Below are 22,813 nucleotides of genomic sequence, written 5' to 3' on the forward strand. Positions count from 1 at the left end.
AATCTCTATAATCGACACACATACGGACTTTTCCATCCTTCTTTGGAACAGGCACAATGTTGGCCACCCACTGCGGATACTCAGCAGTAACAAGGAAACCAACATCAATCTGCTTCTGCACTTCTTCTTTGATCTTTACTGCCATATCAAGATGAGTCCTCCTCAACTTCTACTTGACTGGAGGGCATTCTGGCTTCAACGACAATCTATGCTCCACAATCTCAGAATCCAAACTAGGCTTGTCTTGATAGGACCAAGCAAACACATACGAATACTCCCGGAGAAGATCAATCAACCCCTTCTTAACCTCTGGACATAATTGAGACCCAATCTTGACTTCCTTCACATCATCTTTGGAACCTAAGTTGACTAACTTAATCTGCTCTTCGAATGGCTGAATGGCGTTTCCCTCGTGCTCAAGTAGACGAGACAATTCATCAGACACTTCTTCATCACTTTCTTCCTCTGCCTCAAACACAGGGAATTCAAAGTTTGGAGAAGGAGTAAGATCATTGTATTCAATGGGTTTAGAAATCAACCTGCATAATGATTTGATATTTTGATTTTAGAGAAGTGAATTGTGACCAAATATTATGCAGATGAACAATTATTATTATTTACTTATGTTTTTTTTATTACCATTTTCAGAAAAGCAAAAAAAGTAAAAATAAAACATCATAGATGTGGATGAATAGAATTGCATTTATTGATGATTAATTGAAAGATGCCAAATAATGTTCACTTCTCCCTTTGGCATAGGAGAAGGATTTTCAAAAACAATAAAAGCAATTACTTAGAGCAATGCATAATAATAGGAACATCGACAACGATCCAATTGTTGCAAGCTTTTCCATGCGTCACAAAATTGGTGCAGTCTTCATCTTCATCCCCCTCGATCACGACATCTAAGTGTTGTTTATTACCATGAATGAGCCCTCCTCTATGGAAATTGGGTTGCACACCATCAGCCTTAATCACAGACATCCCTTGTTGGAATCCCAAACCAGCTCTGCTCTTGTTCTCAGTGATCTCTACCATCCGGCCCCACTGATCAGAATTACCGTCTTCAACAACCTTCTGCACGTCTTTGAAAGAGGACATAGGTGCCCCAACCCTCTTTTCTTCAGCAATAGATAGATCCTGGAATGGAGTTCTAATCTCATCCTTAGCCATAATATGATCGAACTGGTCTACCGTCACATCATGCTCGACATAAGCTTGTTCCAATACTCTTTGTAATGCTTCTCTGTGCGCTTCAGAGTTCATGAGCAGAGACAACACTGAAATTTTGGAAGGAGTTCGGAGCAGCTGTTCCACCATATTAAATTCACTCTTCTTGATTAAACGGAGTACCTCATCATCATCATTAGGCTTCAAACTGCTAAATTCACCAGAATGACATCTTGGAGTGCTAACCGAATCTACTGCAGGCACATCAACCTTCTTACTGGTAGATACATCTTCTACACTCTTCGGGAACACATGCCCGAAAACACGACCACTATGGGTCACCCTCGTCACATCAGCAATGCTCACAACAGATCTGGTTGTAGGCTATGGAACCTCTTGACCATTCTCTAACATAGTAGCATTATACTGATATGGAACATCTCTATCGAATGCGTACGGGACTGGACCCGCTAACCGTATTACCAACAGCGATACCAATCTATTGCTGACATTGTTACTGTTGTTGCTATCAAACTGGATTACCACCCTCTCTGGTGTCTTGAACACTGAAACTATTACGTTGACATCATCTATGTCCCTAGACTGTTGAATCTGGATTAATTCTCATCCATCAACCTCTGGATATCTCTCTTGAAAATTGAACACCCACGGGGGCTCACACTACAGACTGCACAACTGGCATGATCATGCTCACAATCACTAATAGTACACAGGGTTTATGCATCTCAACCAACGATCGACGAATTCATCGCACATCAAACACCCGAAAACTCCCTGGACAACCATCTACCATATTGACAGAGGAATTACCATAAGCATGCAATGGGTTAGCTTTCACATTCGGTGCACGGTCCTCAAAGGACACAATCCCGCTATTTACCAACTTCTAGACTTCATACTTCAGCGGGTAGCAATTCTCAATATCATGGCCAGGAGCGCCTTGATGAAAGGCACAATGAAGCTCTGGGTTATACCACCATGGAAGTGGTTCTGGGATTTGTGGCGGATTTCTCGGTTGGAGAAGGTTCTTGAGAACCAGAGATGGGTACAATTCAGCATAAGTCATAGGAATAGGGTCGAAAGAAACCTTCTTCCTCTCAAAGTTCTGTTGTTGTTGATGATTATTGTTGGTGTTGTTGTTGTAGTTGTTTGTTCTTTGCTGTGGTTGTTGTTGACGTTGTTGTTGAATTGACATAGGTTGATTGGTGGAAAATACTGGAATAACAGACGATACTTGATGATGGTGTTGACGGGGTTGCGGACATCTTTTGACGTGAGGCCTCCTCTGCCTCCCAACTGATACTGCATTGGTTTCAGCTTCCTTCTTCTTAGCGAAACTGTTACCATACCTCTTGCTTGATGATGCCTCTTCTTTAGACAACCGTCCCTCACTGACACCTTCTTCTAATCTCATCCCCATGTTTACCATTTCGGTAAAGTCACTGGGGGCACTTGCAATCATTCGCTCATAGTAAAACGAGCTCAGGGTCTTGAGGAAAATCTTAGTCATTTCCTTTTCTTCCAAAGGAGGGGTAATCTGAGCGGCTAGCTCTCTCCATCTCTGGGCATATTCTTTGAACGTCTCCTTGTCCTTCTAAGACATCGACCGAAGCTGGACCCTATCAGGCGCCATATCCACATTGTACTTTTACTGTTTCACAAATGCTTCACCCAAATCATTAAATGTGCGGACACTCGTACTATCCAAACCCATGTACCACCTCAGAGCGGCACCAGTCAGACTATCCTGGAAATAATGAATCAGTAACTGATCATTATCAGTTTGCGTTGACATCTTTCTGACATACATGACGAGATGGTTGAGCGGGCAAGTATTCCCCTTATACTTTTCAAAGTCAGGGACTTTGAACTTCATCGGGATCTTGACATTGGGAACCAATCATAGTTCCGCAACACTCTTACTGAACAAATCTTTTCCCCTCAATGTCTTCAACTCCTTTCGCAGCTCAAGGAATTGGTCTTTCATCTCGTCCATCTTCGCATAAAAATCCGGACCCTCAGACGACTCGGAATGGTAGATGGTGTCCTCAACACGAGGCAGCGTGTGAACAATTGGAGGAGGAACATACATGGTCGGGCTAGATGCCGGCATGGAAGCAAAAGTAGGCGCAAAACCTTCAGGCACAAAGTTGGGCGGCATTCCCCATGGGAATCCGGAAGGCATGGCAGGAGCAAACTGAGTGGAAAGCACGATTGAAGTAACAACCTCTGAAATGACAGTCCTCTGAGGAGGAGGAGTTGCAGGCGTTGGAGAAGATTGACTCTGAGCAGCTAACACAGACTCCATCATGGCAGTCAGGCGGGCGATCTCATCCTTCAGTTCTCGGTTCTCTTGCTCTAAGTTCTCCATGATTCTCAAATGATTGGTGCGAGTATTGTATCGATGAGAGCTTGGCTGAAGCACAAAAGAATAACTAATAAGATATCTGGCGGAAGAAAGAAAACCTGCTATGAAAATGATGCATGAAATGCAATGCTTTGATTGTTTTTACTTTCAAGGAACATGCTACTTTATTTGCAAATATAATAATAATAATAACAATTACAACAATTTGATTGACCATAAAAATCTCTTTTATTCATAAAATTGGAAGGATTACACTGAGTACAATTTCAGAAACCAACATACAAATACAAGAGAAGAGGAAAATAATCATCCTAAGGATCCCCTAACAACGGTATCAGACGGTCTGGATGCAGGCGTGTACTTCCTTCAGATGCGTTGAATCTCAGACTCAAAAGAAGTCTTCATCTGAGCCTTCTCGAGGACAAGCTGATCAATAATCTTCTTCCAAGCACCGGAAGGCTGATGCATGCTAGAGGAATATGAAACCTCTAGCTCTCTCTGTCTCTTCACTGCTCGGTCTTCAAGAAGCTCAATAAGTGCATCTTTGTCCTTAGACTCAAGCTGTAACTCCTCATGCTTTCTGCTCAAAGCATGGAATCGCTCTTCCCACATATCCTTCTCTTGCTTCATCTTGGCGAGTGCGTCTTCCAACTCTTCTACATCTTAGTTAGGGAGAGTTAATGGCTCAACCACAACCATAGACATAGGTCTCTCTCAAGCATAAGGCATATTCAACTCCAAAGCTCTCTTCTTCACCCAAAGAGTGTAAGCTTCCAAAGCTACATAGTTGCACGGACCAAGCTCGGATCTATCTTTCCTATGCACGTTATGCCAATCATGCATCATCTTCTGCTTCAAACGTTGGGGATCTTTACCCTCTTGATAGAAAAGGCCTTCTAACTGAGTGTTATTAGGTTTGTCTCTCAAGGGGAACCCAAGTTGACGACGAGCCAAAGCAGGGTTGTAGTTGATTCCTCCTTGTGTACCAATAAGAGGCACATTAGAGAATTCACTACAACTGTCAATAATCTCCAAGCTACTCAATGAAGAATCATACCAAACTATATCATCATTAGTGAGAGACATAAGTCTCTGAGACCACCTTAGACATTGTTTGTTCTCCACAAAAGTAGACGTCTGAGGCAAGTGCGAAATAAACCACTTGTGCAGAAGAGGAACACAACATACAATAGTTCCACCACCTTTAGAATTCCTTAGATGCAAAGAGTAATACATATTACCCAACAAAGTAGGCATAGGATTTCCAATCAAGAAGATTCTAATGACGTTAACATCAACAAAACCATCAATGTTAGGGAACAAAGCCAACCCATAGATAAGCAACACAAAGATAGCTTCAAAAGCATCCACACTACTGGCTTGAGCAAAGGCAGTAGCTTCCTTTATGAGGAACTCAGAAGTTAACCCAAACATTCCTCCTTTCTTCACCCAATGAGGCTCAATCTCAGACTTCTTCAGGTGAGGAGCCTCAATCTCAGACTTCTTCAAGTGAAGAGCTTCAGCAATAAGATAGTGTTCCTTTGTCCACAATCCATGGTCAGAAAATATTTGCAAATAAAACCTTAGTTCCTTGAAGCTATTTTTGGTGTGATGAATGTTATGATGCGCATGAATGCATGAATGCAACAATCACAAGTAAGGGATCACACACAAGGCAAACAAAGGTCAAGGGATGAATCAAGTCATTATAAAGATCAATCATCCATTTTGGTGGATTATGGTTTTCACCTTATCAACACCCAAGTTCCATTGATATTGACAAGACTTGATTTGATCAACCAAGAATCAAGGGTTTGTTGTGAGTCACGAGCATGGAGTCAGGTTAAGAACCACCCCAAAGGTGTGTACTAAGGATAAAACCTGTAGATCGTGTTCTAAAAAAGTTCCTAGAGTCTTAATTCCATCTATCAGATATTATAGATTAGGATGACTGACTCATCAACCCATAATGTTCTCAAGAGAAACTCGTCTGAGTGTAGTATCGCGTAACAACTGTTATCAAGTCTACACTTGAACAGTCTCCGCACTACGTCCTAAATAGGCCAAGATAGATTAAATGTTCTATGGTCCTCAGCGTCTCGGACCCCAAATCAGAGGAAGTATTGCCTAACCACAAATAACTTGTGTGACATCAATATCTCCAAAAGGGTCTCCACTGAGTAGATGGGTCTCAAGCCAACTTGTTAAGGACTACTCCACACAAGTCGAACATGACTATACCATCCTCCTATCTTAATTGCACTCAAGTTCGGGTTAGAACTTATCTCACCACTCAGAGATCACCAAGCATAACAAGCAAATTATATCATACAAACAAATCTACATACATCAAATATACAATTATACACACAAAAAAGTAGGCTAAACCCACTGGAGACTACTCCCCAGCAGAGTCGCCACTTAATTTTCTGTAGCGGTAAATTCATGACCATTAAGTTATGGATAAACTTAACATCAATTAAACCAGAGTCGCCACCGTGCTTTTATTGTTTCCAAGGGAAAAGGGAAAAGTATGAACAAAACCCAAAGATAAGAAGTTTTCAAATCAAAACTAATAAAATGCCAGAGATTACAGGTAAGGGGGTTGGTTACAGAGAGGGAAGGTGTTAGCACCCAAAGTGTCCTAGGTACTCCTAGGGAGCCCTTTTTTGTGGGTACATGTGTTTTGGTATAAAATGATGTTTGCAATAAATAGAGTGTGAGGATGAGAAAAGAATCATTAATTATATTTTTGTGTTTGACAAGACCTTCGGACTTGTGCCTACATACCAACATAAAATGAGGGATCAAAACCTCGTAGTTCATGGTAACAATTTCAAAGTGAATGAGTTTCTTTTAACAAAAGTTTAAGTTTAACAAATGCACAAAAGGCCTAAAAAGGTTTGAATGAGTGTTAGTTTTTTTTTGTCTTTTGAAATTTTAAGTCAAGTATGGTTAAGTTCATTTACAAGTTTGATCAAGAAAAAGAGTTTGAAAAATGCAATGGCATAATGCCAAAGTTTCTAATTTGCAACCAAGTCATAGTTTAGAAATCACAAGCAAAAAAGATTTTAAAAGGGGGGAGAGATTTGAAATTTAAGAAGGTGGAAGGAGATCAGGAGACTAATCCTAAGCAAAAATTAAAAGTTAAGAGTTGAAAAAATCTGACAAATGGAATGCAATCCAATAGACAAGAATGTCATATAGAAACCCAATTTCCCTTGGACTTTAGAATCAAGCAATATCAATACACAAATGGCAAGGTGAATAACAAGGCATCAAATAAAGATAGCCACATCCAAACTTAGCAACTCTACGATCTTCTTCATAATCTCCCATGTATCAGATGACATACTCCTTTGAATGGCTCAGAGATAGACATTAGACACAGGTTCAAAGTAACAACTTCATCAAGACCATGTAGCAGATGAACTCAAAAGGGATCTCAATACTTGCATCATATGAAAGTTCAATTCCTAATGACTGGCTTTAGAAAAGTTGGCATTGGCCAAGTCCTTTTGCATAGGGAATGTTGCCTAATCCTAAGTCCAAAGTCTCAAATCAAATCCCACAGTCCACACAAATCTTTTTTAGAGTTTTTGTTGTTATTATGTACATTAAGGTCAAAAGACCACAAACACAAACAAAATACACAAACAAGTATATACAATCACAATATAATCACAAGACATGGCTAAAGTGACCAAAGTAAAAATGGCATTAAAGTGAAAATTGCTTTTGCTTTTCAATTGTTTAAGTCATTCTTTGGAGAACACTCAACCCTCTATTCACAAACATGGATCCTTGAACCAAGACATCTTCCAAAGGAAGGAAAAAAGGCAAAGTTTCCACACAATACCATGAAAGGGGGGAAACTTACAATCTCACTTACTAGAATGTTATGCTTTTTGGGTCAAGCGCTATGTTAAGCAATCGTAATTGGACTTATGTAGAAGTCACAACTATTTAAGGCCGGGAAATAGAATTTTTAGTGTTAATGCATGTTAGAGATATGGTATTATGAACCATACTCCTAAAACATACCACACTTAAAAGAAAATGGAAAAAGGGTGGACCTAATCTCATCCATACTTATGTTGATTTTGCAATCAACTAGCCTTAGGATATAGAGATATCATAGGTCAATGAAATGGATAGGGATAGAATGGGATTAAGATGAAGAGGGAGGGGGAATGATATCAACACAAATTGGTCAAAGGAGGACTTTTATCAAATTAAAATCATTCATTCATTTTGGGAGACGAAATGTATATTTCATCAAACCCCATAAATCCAATGATTTTAATCCAACAAAGTTAAATCAACCTTTACCAAGACTCAACAACAATATCCAAACTCAACAAGTCAATAAAAGTAGCTCAACATAATTTATTTATAATTAAAAATACATTAAATTAAATTATGATTGGTCAAAATCCTAAAACCTCTTCAAAACACCAAATAAATGGCCAAGATATTTATCATAGGTCAAACAAGGTCAAAGGACCTTGGAGATTTTTTTTCATTATTTTTGGAAACTTAAAAGTATTTTTAAACAACTAAAAAAATATGTATTATAGCGGGGTATTCGTTACCATGAGAGATTTGACTAAATCCAAGGTAAACCATACAAGTCGAGTCGCCACCGCACTTCTATTTATCCAAAGGAATGGTTAGAAAGCGAACAAAAACCTAAGAGTTTTATCAAATCAAAAACTAGTAAAAATGTCAAAGATCTGGGTAACGGGGTTGGTTATGCAATGGGAAGGTTTTAAGCACCCAAAACATCCTAGGTACTCCTAGGGAGCCCTTTTCATATTTGTTGTAAGGTTGGTATTTTTGTGAAAATTTGTTTGTGCAAACAAGATTGAAGAGATGAGAAGAGAATATACAAGTTATTTACATTTTGTGTTTGGATGGATAAACCCATTGCTTACGTACCATCTTAAAAAAAGATTAGGATCAAAACCTCGTAGTTCGGGGTAAAAATCTCAAAATAAGTTGGTGAATTGATTGGTCCAAAAGCCTTAAGGTCTTTTGTTATCCAAGGGAGAAAACTCAACCTAAAACTACAAATCCACCATGTGAGGATAGCTTCAACATGCTAGTGGGGGGTTAACCCTATCATAAGCATGGACGACTCATTGTCCATCACTAAGGATATATGTGAGTATTACATCTACCTCAAGGATAACTCAAACCTAATAGCTAAAGGTTATGAATTTTTTTGATTAAGGGAGTGGCCATTGAAAACATCCTAGGTACTCCTAGGAAGCCCTTTTCATATTTGTTGTAAGGTTGGTATTTTTGTGAAAATTTGTTTGTGCAAACATGATTGAAGAGATGAGAAGAGAATATACAAGTTATTTACATTTTGTGTTTGGATGGATAAACCCATTGCCTACATACCATCTTAAAAAAAGATTAGGATCAAAACCTCGTAGCTCGGGGTAAAAATCTCAGAATGAGTTGGTGAATTGATTGGTCCAAAAGCCTTAAGGTCTTTTGTTATCCAAGGGAGAAAACTCAACCTAAAACCACAAATCCACCATGTGAGGATAGCTTCAACATGCTAGTGGGGGGTTAACCCTATAATAAGCATGGACGACTCATTGTCCATCACTAAGGATATATGTGAGTATTACATCTACCTCAAGGATAACTCAAACCTAATAGCTAAAGGTTATGAAATTTTTTGATTAAGGGAGTGGCCATTGAAACCACAAAAAAGAGCATTTGAATGAGTGGTATTTACCAATGAAAAGTATGTACAAAATATGGTCAAAGTTGACTTAGAAGTTCAATTCAAAATAAGTGTTATGAAAAGAAAGTTTGAAAATCAAAAGCATAAGGCTTAGGTTTCTAATGTTTAAAAACAAGTGTTAATGTTTGCACAAAAGGTTTTGGCTTGGGTTAGAGTGGAGGGAAGAAGAAGAATGGATAAAGTCCTAGTCATACAAGAGATAAGGGATAAGAAACAAGACCACAAATGGAGTTCCTCTCTTGAGATCATATTGATGATCCAAGTAGCTCCCATCCTTTGGAATATGCAAGCAAAATAATAGTAAGCTCAAGCAAACAACACAATCACACAAGCTTCTTAGGAGATCTCCCAATGTATCTTGTATCTTTCACTTTGGATGAACATGGCAATGGTTCTTCAATTTTAGCTCTCATAGAATTCCCTAGCACAAAAACACACACATCAAAAGTTCCATGAAGTAAATCAAGAATGGACAAGAGTGAGTTTAGAGGTTTGGTCCTTCTAGTTCATCTTCAACATTAAGGTCTTTTTACTCCAATTTGCATAGGGAAAGTCCTAAAAACTAAGTCCATTTGTCCATTTCTTTGCATTTGGTCCACAACAATCAAAACAAAACACAAGCACAATGATATATACACAATTATGTGCTCAAGTGAGCAAAAGGCAAATTGCATTAACATAAACATGTGCTCAAGTGAGCAAAGGAAAAAGCAAATGAATAATATGTACAAGAATAGTAAATTGCATAAATGTAAAGTGCAAGAAGTAAATGTTAATGGTTAATGGTTAGTGTTAGTAGTTAGTGTGCCATAAGGCAAATTTAGCGCTATGTTAAGCAATCGTAATTGGACTTATGTAGAAGTCACAATTATCTGAGGCCGGTCAATAATAATGTAGGCAACAACACAAGTTAGAGGTCTTGATTAGTGAATCAAACTCCAACAACTTGCCATGCCAAAAAGAAGATGAGAAATGATCTTGTATTGATTTAGGTCCTTTGCATGATTTAGGAAGCAACCTATCCTTAATGCAAAGCCATTCACTTGATCCATGATCAAGATGAATTAGATTTGAATCAAGGAAGATTAAACCTCCCTAATCAATGCTAACCACCAATCTTTAACTCATTGATCAAAAAAGAAAAAGAAGAAGGAGAAGAAGAAGATGAAAGATTAAAGTGCATTTAATTGAAATGGTATGAGGTAATCAACAAGCTATGACCAAAGATAGAGAGGATTAAGGTCAAACAATAGAAAACAAAAGCAAAATGAGAATTAGAAGTCAAGAAACAAATAAAATATTTTTGGCATTTTTAATATTTAAAATAAAACTTGAATTAAAATAATAAAGAAAGGTCAAACTTCAAATTCACTTCAAATCAACTTTGAAAAGTCCAAGTGAATTATCCCAAGTTCAACAAGGTCAAACAAAGTTTGACAAAAAAATTCATCATTTTTAAAAGTCAGAAACTATTTTTAATCAATTAAAAATGCATAAAAATAACCTAATTGAACTAAAATCTCAAATAAATCTCAAATAAATTAATAAATTGATGAGAATATTTTTCATAGATCTATCATCATTCAAAGAGGTTGAGAAAATATTTTTGTATTTTTTGAATATCAAAAACTATTTAAAATGAATTAAAAATAACCAGAAAAGAGAAAATTATTAAAAAATAGCAAATGATGAAATAAAAAATATTAAAAATCATTTTTAGAAAGTAGAAGATAAAAGAGAAATAATGCAATTGATCCCATAATTTTTGGACCAAGAATGAAAGAGATATGGATTTTAGAAATAAAATGGAATTAAAAGAAATAAAAGAAAATAGAAATCAGAAATTAAAAATTAGAAAAAAGGAGAGGTGTTGGATGATGATGGCTCATTAATTGAGTTGGCATATCACATGGCTCTCAGCGCGCTTCCACAATACGTCCAAGTCAATGCAACCACACGCTGTTTATTAAAAAGTCATAACAATGAGAGGCCTAGATCTAATCTGGAAATGAAAATGGACGACCACGATTGGATCTGGAGACCAGACGGTGGCCAGCGCCACCGTCTTCTCCAGCTAGCTTCGGTGAGAGCTCAAATTTACAGAAGAGCATATGTGCACCAAAACGCACGATCCAGGTACCAAATGAAAGGTGGAGTGATGTACATCACTCCTATGCCACTCAATTCCACTATAGATCCCTATTGAGAGAGAAATCAGAGATGGAACTTTGGTGGTGTTCAACTGAATTTGCTTGATTTCAAAAATTAAGAACACAATAATGATGCTTATATGTAGAGGACTTCAGACAACACAAAATCAAGGTAAATGGAGCAATATATAAGTTGTTTCGAAGCAAAATGCAGTTGAGCAAAAACCTTGGAATTGAGATGAATTGAGTCACGATCTTTGGTTCCTTTTGCAAACAGAAGCTTCTATGGATCAAATGAAGAAGGTCTAGGAACTTTAGATCTGAAATTTCAATCGAGGAAATCAAAATTCAGATATGAAATTTTTAAAGAAAAATGAGATTTGTTCCTTTGGTATGGGTGTAGATTCAATTCAGCAGAGGTTTAGGCGCCATTAGGTTGAAGAATTGTGAAGCTATGGTATGGTATTTATAGATGGAGATGGCTAAATGCATGAGCTAACTCATGTGCATGGGAGAAGAGGGCCTCCATGCATGGGCCTGTACAGGCGCATGGAGGGCCCAATTCTGAATAGAATTGCAAGATATACATCACCAAATAAGAATTGGACGTGCAGATTGGATGTTAATGGATCATGCATGGCAATTGGAATGATTTTCATAAAATGCACTATTTCAATGAAGCCTTCGAAAATGCCATGTCAAAAATCCAAATGCAACCTTATGAGTAATGGTTGGAAATCTTATTGCATAAGGAACAAATGTCATGTTGATCAAAACTTCATTTGGGCCTTGGAAATTAATGAAATCTGAGCTTGAACTGTAGGGTGCAAAACATGCATATGTGAAATTTCCAAATTTGGCCAATGTTTAAGCCCCTATGTCTCAATGATGAAAGCTCTAAATGATAAAATATTCAACATGAAAGTTGTAGATATTTTCAAGAAAATAAATTTGGACTTAAATTTTGCATCATTTGGATTATTAATGAAGAAGTTATGGGCACTTGAAGTTGGACTTTTTCACATTTCAATGCATTTGGTCCAAAGTGACCTATAATGTTTTGCATTATCACATGTATTTATTTTGAGATTTTGCAATTTTTCTCAACATAACATTTGAAGTAGACACATTAATATTTCCAATTCATTAAGTCTAACCTCAACATCATGAAAAATGAATGAGTTATGTTCTTGGAAAGTTGACCCAAAATTAGGGTTTCAGCCAAAATGACCTATAATGTCTTGGAATGGATGATGACCTTCCAAGCTTCAAATAAATTTTTGATGAACATAAAAGTTATTCATATTGTCCTTAAGAACATGTTTTCTCTTTGGGTTATCTCCATTTGACCAACACATAAAATGTTAGGTCTCAGTGTATTACAAAATAGTCAGATGAATTGACTGATCAACTTCTCAAGTCCACACCTCATATCTTGATGAATGGAAGATAGAGGACACTCAAATGAGTTCAAATATGCATGAAGTGATGAATTAAAGAACTTCCCTTGATTGTTTTTTACCATGGGTTGAGGTTGCTTCATGGGCAAGGCACAATTGATGAACAGATGAATTAGGGTTTCCTTCGGAAACAAACCTCAAACCCCTTGATTTTCTTTGATCAAAATGATGAGTTGAGATACTTGGGAGGTATATTTGATGGATGAGAGATTTGGGAACCATTACCATGCTTGCCTTCATCTTCTCTTGCCCATATCATTGAACAAAGGGTCTCCTAGAAGCCTTTAGACCTTGTGACTGCTCAAGCTACAAACAAAAGAGATTAGTGACATATTTTTGTGCTTTTGATTAGTAAATAAAATGAGAAAAGCAATAATATACAATTCTTGTATGCTTGGTGATCTCAAACCACTCACAAGATGTCCCAACCCAAAGGCAAAGGGAAACAAGATGCTCATGATCCTTGAGGTTATGCAAATGCCATGTTATGATGCCATGAGGGATCTTGGGGCCAAAATTAGGGTCTTACATGTACAAAAACAATTAAATCATGAAAAATATTAATATTGATCCAAAAAATAATTTTAATTCAGAAAGTGAAAGAGAAAAATATTTGAGAATTTTTGGTGAAAGTCCCATATTTTTTGGATCAATATTAAAATTAATATGAATTAATTAAAATAAGTCAATTAAAATGAAAATCAGAAAATGAAAAAATATGTGGACCACTTGATCTTCCTCATTAATTGAGGTGGCAGATCAAGTGGATTAGAGCGTACATTCCATAATGTTCCCAGGTCAATGTGCCACACGCGTGGTAATCAATTTGGACGCTCAAGATTAAAACAAAATAGAAGGATCCTGTGGTCCGGAGCTCCGATCTTCTTCTCCAGTGGACCTCATCGAACTGGTCCACCCTCAACCATCACCAAAATAAAAAAGGAGGACATGAATTTAAAGTAAAAATGCTCAGGAGCTCGAATCTGGCCTCAATTTCACCTAACTCCAAGTATATTGAAAGATACAGGGAGTTGAATTTTAAGGATCATGATCTGAGTTGCTTCGATTTGAGCTCAAAGCAACTCAATCTTGTTGCCTACATTGGTAGGACTTCAGACAACCAAAAATTATCAAGAATAATGGAGAATTGAGTGAGAATCAAAGAGATGAAAAATTCAGAAATTCACCTTCACTACAGGTTCAGATAGACACGATCTTGCTCTCAATTGTGATTGGCCTTGCTCTGGATGCTTGATGGAGTGGAAATGGATCAATAAAGAAGCAAGACTCTTGGATTTTTGAATCTCAAAACAGTGAGAGATTCAAACTCTATTTTCAATGAAAATCCTCAACGTTATCCTTTGAATATGGAGGTTTAGGGTTGTAGCTTTAAAGCTGGCGCGCAAGGGTCCTTAATTCTGAGTATAGACACTTCTATTTATAGCGAAAGCCTTTGATATTTTCACACTTCTTTCAAACTTTCAAAAATATCAAAATTCCTTGCATGGATGCATGGGCGTGTGGTAGGCCCATGTAGTGATGCATTCAGGTCCAAAATCATGTGCAAGCAATGTTGAAGTCATGTTAACAAGCCATGCATTCGTGTGTGGAAAGTGGAAGTTCAAATATGCCAAATGGTCATCCAACTTTAAGCCATGCGCAAGTCACACATACTTTATCCAAATGGGATGAATTTGGACTTTTTGGAAAGGTTAGATCAAGAGGAACAACTTTTATGAAGACACTTTTTAATTTGAATCATGGATCATGATGAATTTTGAGGTGGAAGTTTGGAAAATCAAACATATCAAAAAAATTCCTAAGTACCAAGCCATATGTTCACTTCTTCCACCTCGAGTAACTTTTTCTATGGGCTTCAAATGAGAAACGTTCCTTCATCAAAGTTGTAGTTCTCTCAAAGTCTTTCAATTTGGTCACAAATTTGACCTCATTTGGATTTAGCATGAAGGAGTTATGCATTTTAGAAGTTGAGGAAAATCACTTGTTCAATGGTATTGATCAGTTGAAATCACTTGACAAAAATAGTAGGAGATAGGGTCTAGGGAACCCCCGTTTGATCAGTTGAAATCCTCTGGTCAACCACCATGAACCATCTTTCTAGCTTGACATTGTCTTGTCCTTTGGGACTCATGGAGGATCATATATGAATAAGATGATGAAATATGAAGCATCCCTTGAAATATTTGGTCAATTGGTGAAGAAGCTTGTTGAAGAAGTTACACAAGATACCCAGATGAATTAGGGTTTCTAAGGCAAACCAACTCCAAACTCTTGATGATTTCTTGATCAAAATAACATGTGAAGATCATGGAGATTCATATATGATACTTAGAGCCATAGTAAACCACTTCTTGATCAAGCTCCTTGCAATGAGGGTCTTAAGCCCTAGATGTGAGCTTGATAGAGCATAGGTGAGCATGTGCACTACCTACAAAAGAGTTAAACTATACAATGACATTTTTTTGGTATTTGGGTTAGTGAAATAAAGATACATGAAGTATGATACAATCAAATGTGCTTGATGATCTCTCCCAATGCAAACCTAGTGAATTAGGGGTAAGGAGGATGCCAAGTTGTGATCCCAATGCTAATGCATATGATGAGAATAACATGAGGGATCTTAGTGTCAAAATTGGGGTCTTACAACAAGAAAATATAAAAACATCAAATATACAGTTATATACACATAAAAAGTAGGATAAACCCACTGAGGAATAAATCCCCAGCAGAGTCTCCACTTAATTTATGTAGTGGTAAATTCATGACCATCAAGCTATGGATAAGCTTAACGCTAATAAAACCAGAGTCGCCACCGCACTTTTATTGTTTCCAAAGGAAAATGGAAAAGTAAGAATAAAACCCAAAGATAATAAGTTTTCAAATAAAAACTAATAAAATGCCATAGATTACAGATAAGGGGGTTGGTTACACAGAGGGAAGGTGTTAGCACCCAAAGTGTCCTAGGTACTCCTAGGGAGCCCTTTTTTATGTGTGTATGTTTTTTTGGGTATAAAGGATGTTTGAGAAAAATAGAGTGTGGGGATGAGAAAATAATTTATTGAATATATTTTGTGTTTGACAAGACCTTTAGACTTGTGCCTACGTACCAACATAAAAAATGAGGGATCAAAACCTCGTAGTTCGTGGTATCAATTTCAAAATGAGTGGATTGCTTTTAATCAAAATTTAAGATAAAAGAGGAGCAAAGGGCCCAAAAGTTTGAATGGGTGTTAGTTCTTTTTGTCTTTTGAAAATTTAAGTCAATATGATAAGATTTGTTCACAAATTTGATTTAAGAAAAGAATTTGAAAATTCAATGGCATAAGGCCAAAGTTTACAATTGAAATAAGGTCAAAGTTTGAAATCACAAGCAAATAAAGTTTTTGAAAAGGGGAAGAGACTTTGAAATTTAAGAAGTGGGAGGAGATGAAGAGACTAATCCTAAGCATAAAATTAAAAGTTAAGAGTTGAAAAGATCTGACCAATGGGATGCAATCCAACAGACAAGAATGTCATATAGAAAACCAATTTTCCCTTTGGACTTTGAATCAAGCAATAATCAATAAATAATTAGCAATATCAGACATCATGAAGATCAATACATCAAATAAATATAGCCACATCCAAGCAAACAACTCCATGGTTAGTAGTCTTCTTTATCTTCTCATGTCTCAGATGAAATACTCCTTGATTAACTCAGAATAAAGCATTAGACACAAGATCAAAATAATTTTTTTATTAAGACCATGTAGCATATGAGTTCAAGTAGATCCTAATACTTGCATCATATGAAAGCTCAAATCACAATAACTTGGTCTCAAAATGTTGGCATTGGCCAAGTCCTTTTGCAAAGGGAATGTTGCCTAATCTTAAGTCCAAAAGTTCAGATCAAACTCAACAGTCCACACAAACAATTTTTAGGGTTTTTGTTGTTTATTAGGTATTTTAAGGTCCTAAAACCCCAAACATAAACAAAGTACACAAACAAATATATACAATCACAATATATGGCACAAATGAGCAAAGTGAAAATGGCATAAGCATAAACAAGTTAAATGATATGTAAATGGCAATGAATGGTAAATGACTTGGAATTAAATTGCATAAAATAAATGACTGGAAAGTAAATAAATATTAATAAGAATTAGTCAAATGTTAGTCAAGGTCAATTATATGTTAGTGGTGTTTTGCTTTTCAATTGATTAAGTCATTCTTTGGAGAACACTCAACCATCTATTCACAAGCATGGATCCTTGAACCAAGACATGTTCCAAAGAAAGGAAAAAAGGCCAAGTTTCCACACAATACTATGAAAGATGGGAGACTTACAATATCACTTACTAGAATGTTATGCCTTTAGGGTCAAATTTAGCTCTATGTTAAGCAATTGTAATTGGACTTATGTAAAAGTCACAACTATCTGAGGTCGGGGAATAAAAATTTAGGTGCTAATGCATGTTAGAGATTTGGTACAATGAACCAAAATCCTAAAACATATCACACACTAAAATAAAATATCAAAAGGGATGGACCTATCTCATCCATACTTGTATTGGTTCATCTAACACAAAGTCATTGATGAACCAATTAGCCTTATGATATTGAGATTTCATTGGTCAATGAAAGGGATAGGAAAGAATGGGAATGAAGATGAAGAGGGAGGGGAGATGAGAGAAACACAAATTGGTCATGAGAGGAATTTTATCAAATTAAAATCATTCATTCATTTTGGGAGATGAAATGTACATTTCATCAATCCCCTAAATCCAATGATTTCAATCCAACAAAAGTCAAATCAACCTTGACCAAGGCCCAAACAAATAGTCAAACATCACAAGACCATAAAAATGGTTCAACATGATATTTACACAATTAATCAATTAAAAATCAAATTAAAAATGCATTTAAATTCAATTTAATTTGGTCAAAACCTAAAATCTCTTCAAAACACCAAATAAAGGGTCAAGAGATTTATCCTAGGTCGAACAAGGTCAAAAGACCTTAGACAATTTTTTTAATGATTTTTTGAAAAGTCAGAAGTATTTTTAAACAATTAAAAATATGCACAAAAATATTTAATTCATGAAAAATATCAAAGTTAAACCCAATAAAACAAGAGTCGCCATCGCGCTTTTATTGTTTCCAAAGGAAAATGGAAAAGTACGAACAAAACCCAACGATAAGAAGTTTTCAAATCAAAACTAATAAAGTGCCAGAGATTACAAGTAAGGGGGTTGGTTACACAGAGGGAAGGTGTTAGCACCCAAAGTGTCCTAGGTACTCCTAGGGAGCCCTTTTTTATGTGTGTATGTGTTTTGGCATAAAAGATGTTTGCAATAAATAAAGTAGGGAGATGAGAAAAGAATTCATTAATTATATTTTTGTGTTTGACAAGACCTTCGGACTTGTGCCTACGTACCAACATAAAAACGAGGGATCAAAACCTCATAGTTCGTGGTATCAATTTCAAAGTGAGTTGATTGCTTTTAACAAAAGTTTAAGTTTGAAAGTGGCACAAAAGGCCTAAAAGAGTTTGAATGAATGTTAGTTCTTTTTGTCTTTTGAAATTTTAAGTCAAGTATGGTTAAGTTTATTTACAAGTTTGATTAAGAAAGAGAAGTTAAAAAACACAATGGCATAAGGCCAAAGTTTCTAATTTGCAATAAAGAGTCTAAGTTTAAAAATCACAAGCAAAGAAGATTTTGAAAGGGGGGAGAGATTTGAAATTTAATAAATGGGAGGAGATGGAGAGACTAATCGTAAGCAAGAATTTAAAAGTTAAGAGTTGAAAAGATCTGACCGGTGGGATGCAATCCAATAGACAAGAATGTCATATAGAAACCCATTTTTCCTTTGGACTATAAAATCAAGCAATATCAATAAGCAAGTAAGATGAAGAGCAAGGCATCAAATAAAGATAGCCACATCCAAGCTAGCAACTCCATAGTCTTCTTCATAATCTTCCCCATGTATCAGATGACATACTCATTGAATGGCTCAGAATAAGGCATTAGACACAGGTTCAAAGTAACATTTGCATTAAGACCATGTAGCAGATGAACTCAAAAGGGATCTCAATACTTGCATCAGATGAAAGTTCAATTCACTATGGCTTGGCTTCAGAAAAGCTGGCATTGGCCAAGTCCTTTTGCCTAGGGAGTGTTGCCTAATTCTAAGTCCAAGTCTCAGATCAAATCCAACAGTCCACATAAACATTTTAAAGGGCTTTTGTTGTTATTATGTACATTAAGGTCCTAAGACCACAAACACAAACAAGGTACAAGACAAATATATACAATCACACTATATTAACAACATATGGCTCAAGTGAGCAAAGTAAAAATGGCATTAAAATAAACAAGTTAAATGATATGTGATTGGAAAAATAGCAAGTGTATTATTTTTGCCGATGTAGTAATAAGAGGGATGTTTCCCAAAGATCGATCGCGAGGATTGCGCAGCAATATAAGAGTAAATAGTCACTCAATTGAACAAAAGTAAGAGTTTGGGTTTGGTAAAATTCATTGTAAGGAAAAATAAAACAAATAAATATTTTCATAGATTAATATCATATGCCAAGGAAGGTGTATAAAAATCTCCTGTAATGACCATTGAGTGTATATCTCCTTAATACTGAACATTGTTTTAATTACCGGATCTTAAGACTATTCCCCCCTAAGACCTCGGACGGAAACCTTTGGTATTCAATCTAACCTCTAAGTCCTTAGGTGATTATGATGAAACCAAGCATTTTAATTTAACAAGAATAATCCGGTAACCATAGGGTATCCCTAGTCCTAGGTGATATCTACTATGGTTTCACTGTATAAAAACCTTAACAATTGCAGTCCTGCTAATCGTTAACCATACATCAATCTTAATTTTTGCCATAAAGAAAGCATTACGCGAATCATACAGTGAAATTGATAACAAATAACATATATTAAGGAAAATCTAACATCAGAGTCATTACATGATCAATTCAGAGACACCCCCTGGCATTGGGGGGTTTAGCCTATCATATTATTCAAATCAGATACAAGATAAAATTGAGACATTACAAAAAGTTCGAAATTCCGTTGATCTTGAATCGTGTTCGCTCTTGAAGGATCTACGTTCTTCTTTGCTTTCCACTGCTTCAATCTTGATCGTCTCTAATTTTTTGATCCTCTAAAAAAGTCCCTTTCTCCATATTCAAATCTCCTGTAAATAGTTCATGATGACAATTTTTCTCTCGTAAAAGTCCAAAATGCCCTCTGGGATAAGCTGTGCCAAAAACAACACAAAACTGGAAAATCAAGTGCTCAAGCCAACACTGGCTGTGTCATGCAACACGCCAGGCCGTGTTGGGCTTCTGGGGCATAAGGCCTTGACACGCCTTCTCAGGCAGGCTGACACGGGCCGTGCCAGCTGACACGGGCACCCGTGTCAGCTCCCTGTTTTCCTCTTCCATGACCCTTCTCCCGACATGGCCCGTGTTGGGCAACATGGGTGACCGTGTCAAGGCTACTGTAGGTCCAATTTTCTTCTTCCGACGGGCCCGGAACGTCCGATTTGCTTGTCTATCCCTCTGGTACACTTGTTCACACCTGAAACCAAATGAACTACCATAAAAGGATATAAAATGGAGTATGATGATGCATATAACATGTAATCAACAAATGGAAACAACGATACCAAACATCTAAATTACTAAACAAAACAATAAAATAAGTGGACTAATGTGTTACCGACTTCTTACAAAGGTGCCGAATGAGTGTCAGAAAACAAGAAGAATTGGAGACTAATCACAACCCCTAACTTATCTCATTACTTGTCCTCAAGTGATGCTCGAGATATTAGGATGGTTACCCCTAAATTATGCATCCACAATGCTACTGCGATCTTTCGCGATATCCTGTTCACTTTTCAATCATAATTTTACTCTTTCTCGATTTCTGACTTTAGCCACACTTTAACTTTGACACATCTTTTGTCCTGTAGCTTTTTACACTTTCACCAAATCTATTGGGATCAAAGTGTTTACACTCAAGAAAAACAGAGCATGCAAAGTCAACTCTTAGGTTTGAAATGCAGATACCTTCATAACAAGCAACACACAACACATACTATTTGAGGACTTTTTCGGTTGTAGCGGGGCTAAGGTGTAAGGTGGGGAGTTAAAACAAAAAAAAGGAAATACTAGGGGTTCAGGCTCAGATTTCGTGTTGTTACCCTCGTAACTGTTGTATAAATTTAAAACTCGGGGGTATTTCTTTTGGACACCGTTCTTGTTGAGCATGCTTTTTGCCAATCATAACACTTCTAGATAAGTGCTTCATGATCTCTTTTTTTTTTCTTTTTTTTTGAATTTTCTCATCTTTTTGCACTTATCTACGGTTCGTCGGTGTCCCCAAATTTTTGATGAAATCCCAAACTTAGGCTTTTCAACAGCTTCGGGGTAAACAACACTTATCTAAGCAAGGTGTGGTAGTGTATGGGCTTATGGCTATATACAGTGGTAAAATAACAAACAAAAGGAAATATGGCTCAAATTTGGTGAACGAAGGGTAATGATGACGGGTTGGCTGGAAAGGCTCAGGGTTAAAATACAAAAACAATGCCTCAGTGTGTACAGTGTGTTTTGAAATTTCAGTATCTCTAATGTAAACCCAGAGAGACAAAGACATACCTGAACAACTCTCATGATGACAAGTGTTTGACTTTTTGTAGTTCTCATCATGTTTTGTCTAGCTTGCAAGCTTCCAAGACATCTCTTAGTGTGATGTAGCTTCATCTTCTCTTAGGTTACAGAGTGTCCCTACAAAATCCAGTGACAGAGAGTCGCGTCTGATTTTTCGAGTCAGTAGAATCAACCTTCGGGGGTTTTCAAAAGAGCAAGTAGAGGTGTGTGTCTTCCATCCAATCGCTCCAAGCTCTATCGTTCATCCGACGCGAATGTCCTTTATCTGTAACACATATAGTACCACACAACTAATTAAAACAAAAATATTAAGAACAAAACAAACAACAAAAACAACAAATAATAAAAAAACCCACACTTGAACTAAACATTGTCTGCACTGTTTAATCCAAGATAGAGAGGGACCCACACCGGTTCTCTGTGGTGGCAGAAATTGCAACATCAAACATTGCATCATCGCGTGCATCTCGTCCATCAGAGTCCCTTGTCGGGCTTGCTCTACACCTTGGCGTGTTTGCTCCGCTCGGAGATCGCCAATTTCTCTTTGCATCCATGACCATTGGTCTGACGTCACATATGACGAACCGACACCTGGGTGCATGGATTCCTCAAGTGGAGAAGCAAATTGCTCCTGATCCTGCATCTCTTCCTGTACTTATTCCTCCGGTGGGTCACCTGCAGCAAATGTGTCAGCATTGTGCTCGTCCATATCATCTTGAACGCCACTTTCATATAGCCAATTGGTCGTGTTTGAAATGCTAATTCGTGTAAGGTCAGGAAGAGCCATAATAAACTGACCCGAACTCATTAAGGAATAATAATTAGAAACTTGTGAAATCATACCTTGTTGGACCAATGCGTTCATGTCCAGTTTGCTCTTACCTGCGACCGTTGTCTCATTAAGTACAGTCGGGTCATATCCGAAATGGTGGGCAATATGAGTGGTGATGCCCCCTATGGAGATTCCCCCTTAGGATGCTCTCCCCATGCGACACATATAATCTGCAGCAAATGCTACAACGCTCACAGCTACCCGGTTTGCCATGGCAAACAAAAAGAACAGTTCCCTCTGGGTGGCTACACCTGTACTGTCACCCCTGCCAAAAAGTGAGAAGGCCAGCACCTTCTAGGCATACATGAAACAGGGATTTTGAATACCCGATGCCTTCGCCCCTT

This window comes from Lathyrus oleraceus, chromosome 7 (genome assembly GCF_024323335.1).
Source record: "Lathyrus oleraceus cultivar Zhongwan6 chromosome 7, CAAS_Psat_ZW6_1.0, whole genome shotgun sequence".
Classification (NCBI taxonomy): domain Eukaryota; kingdom Viridiplantae; phylum Streptophyta; class Magnoliopsida; order Fabales; family Fabaceae; genus Lathyrus; species Lathyrus oleraceus.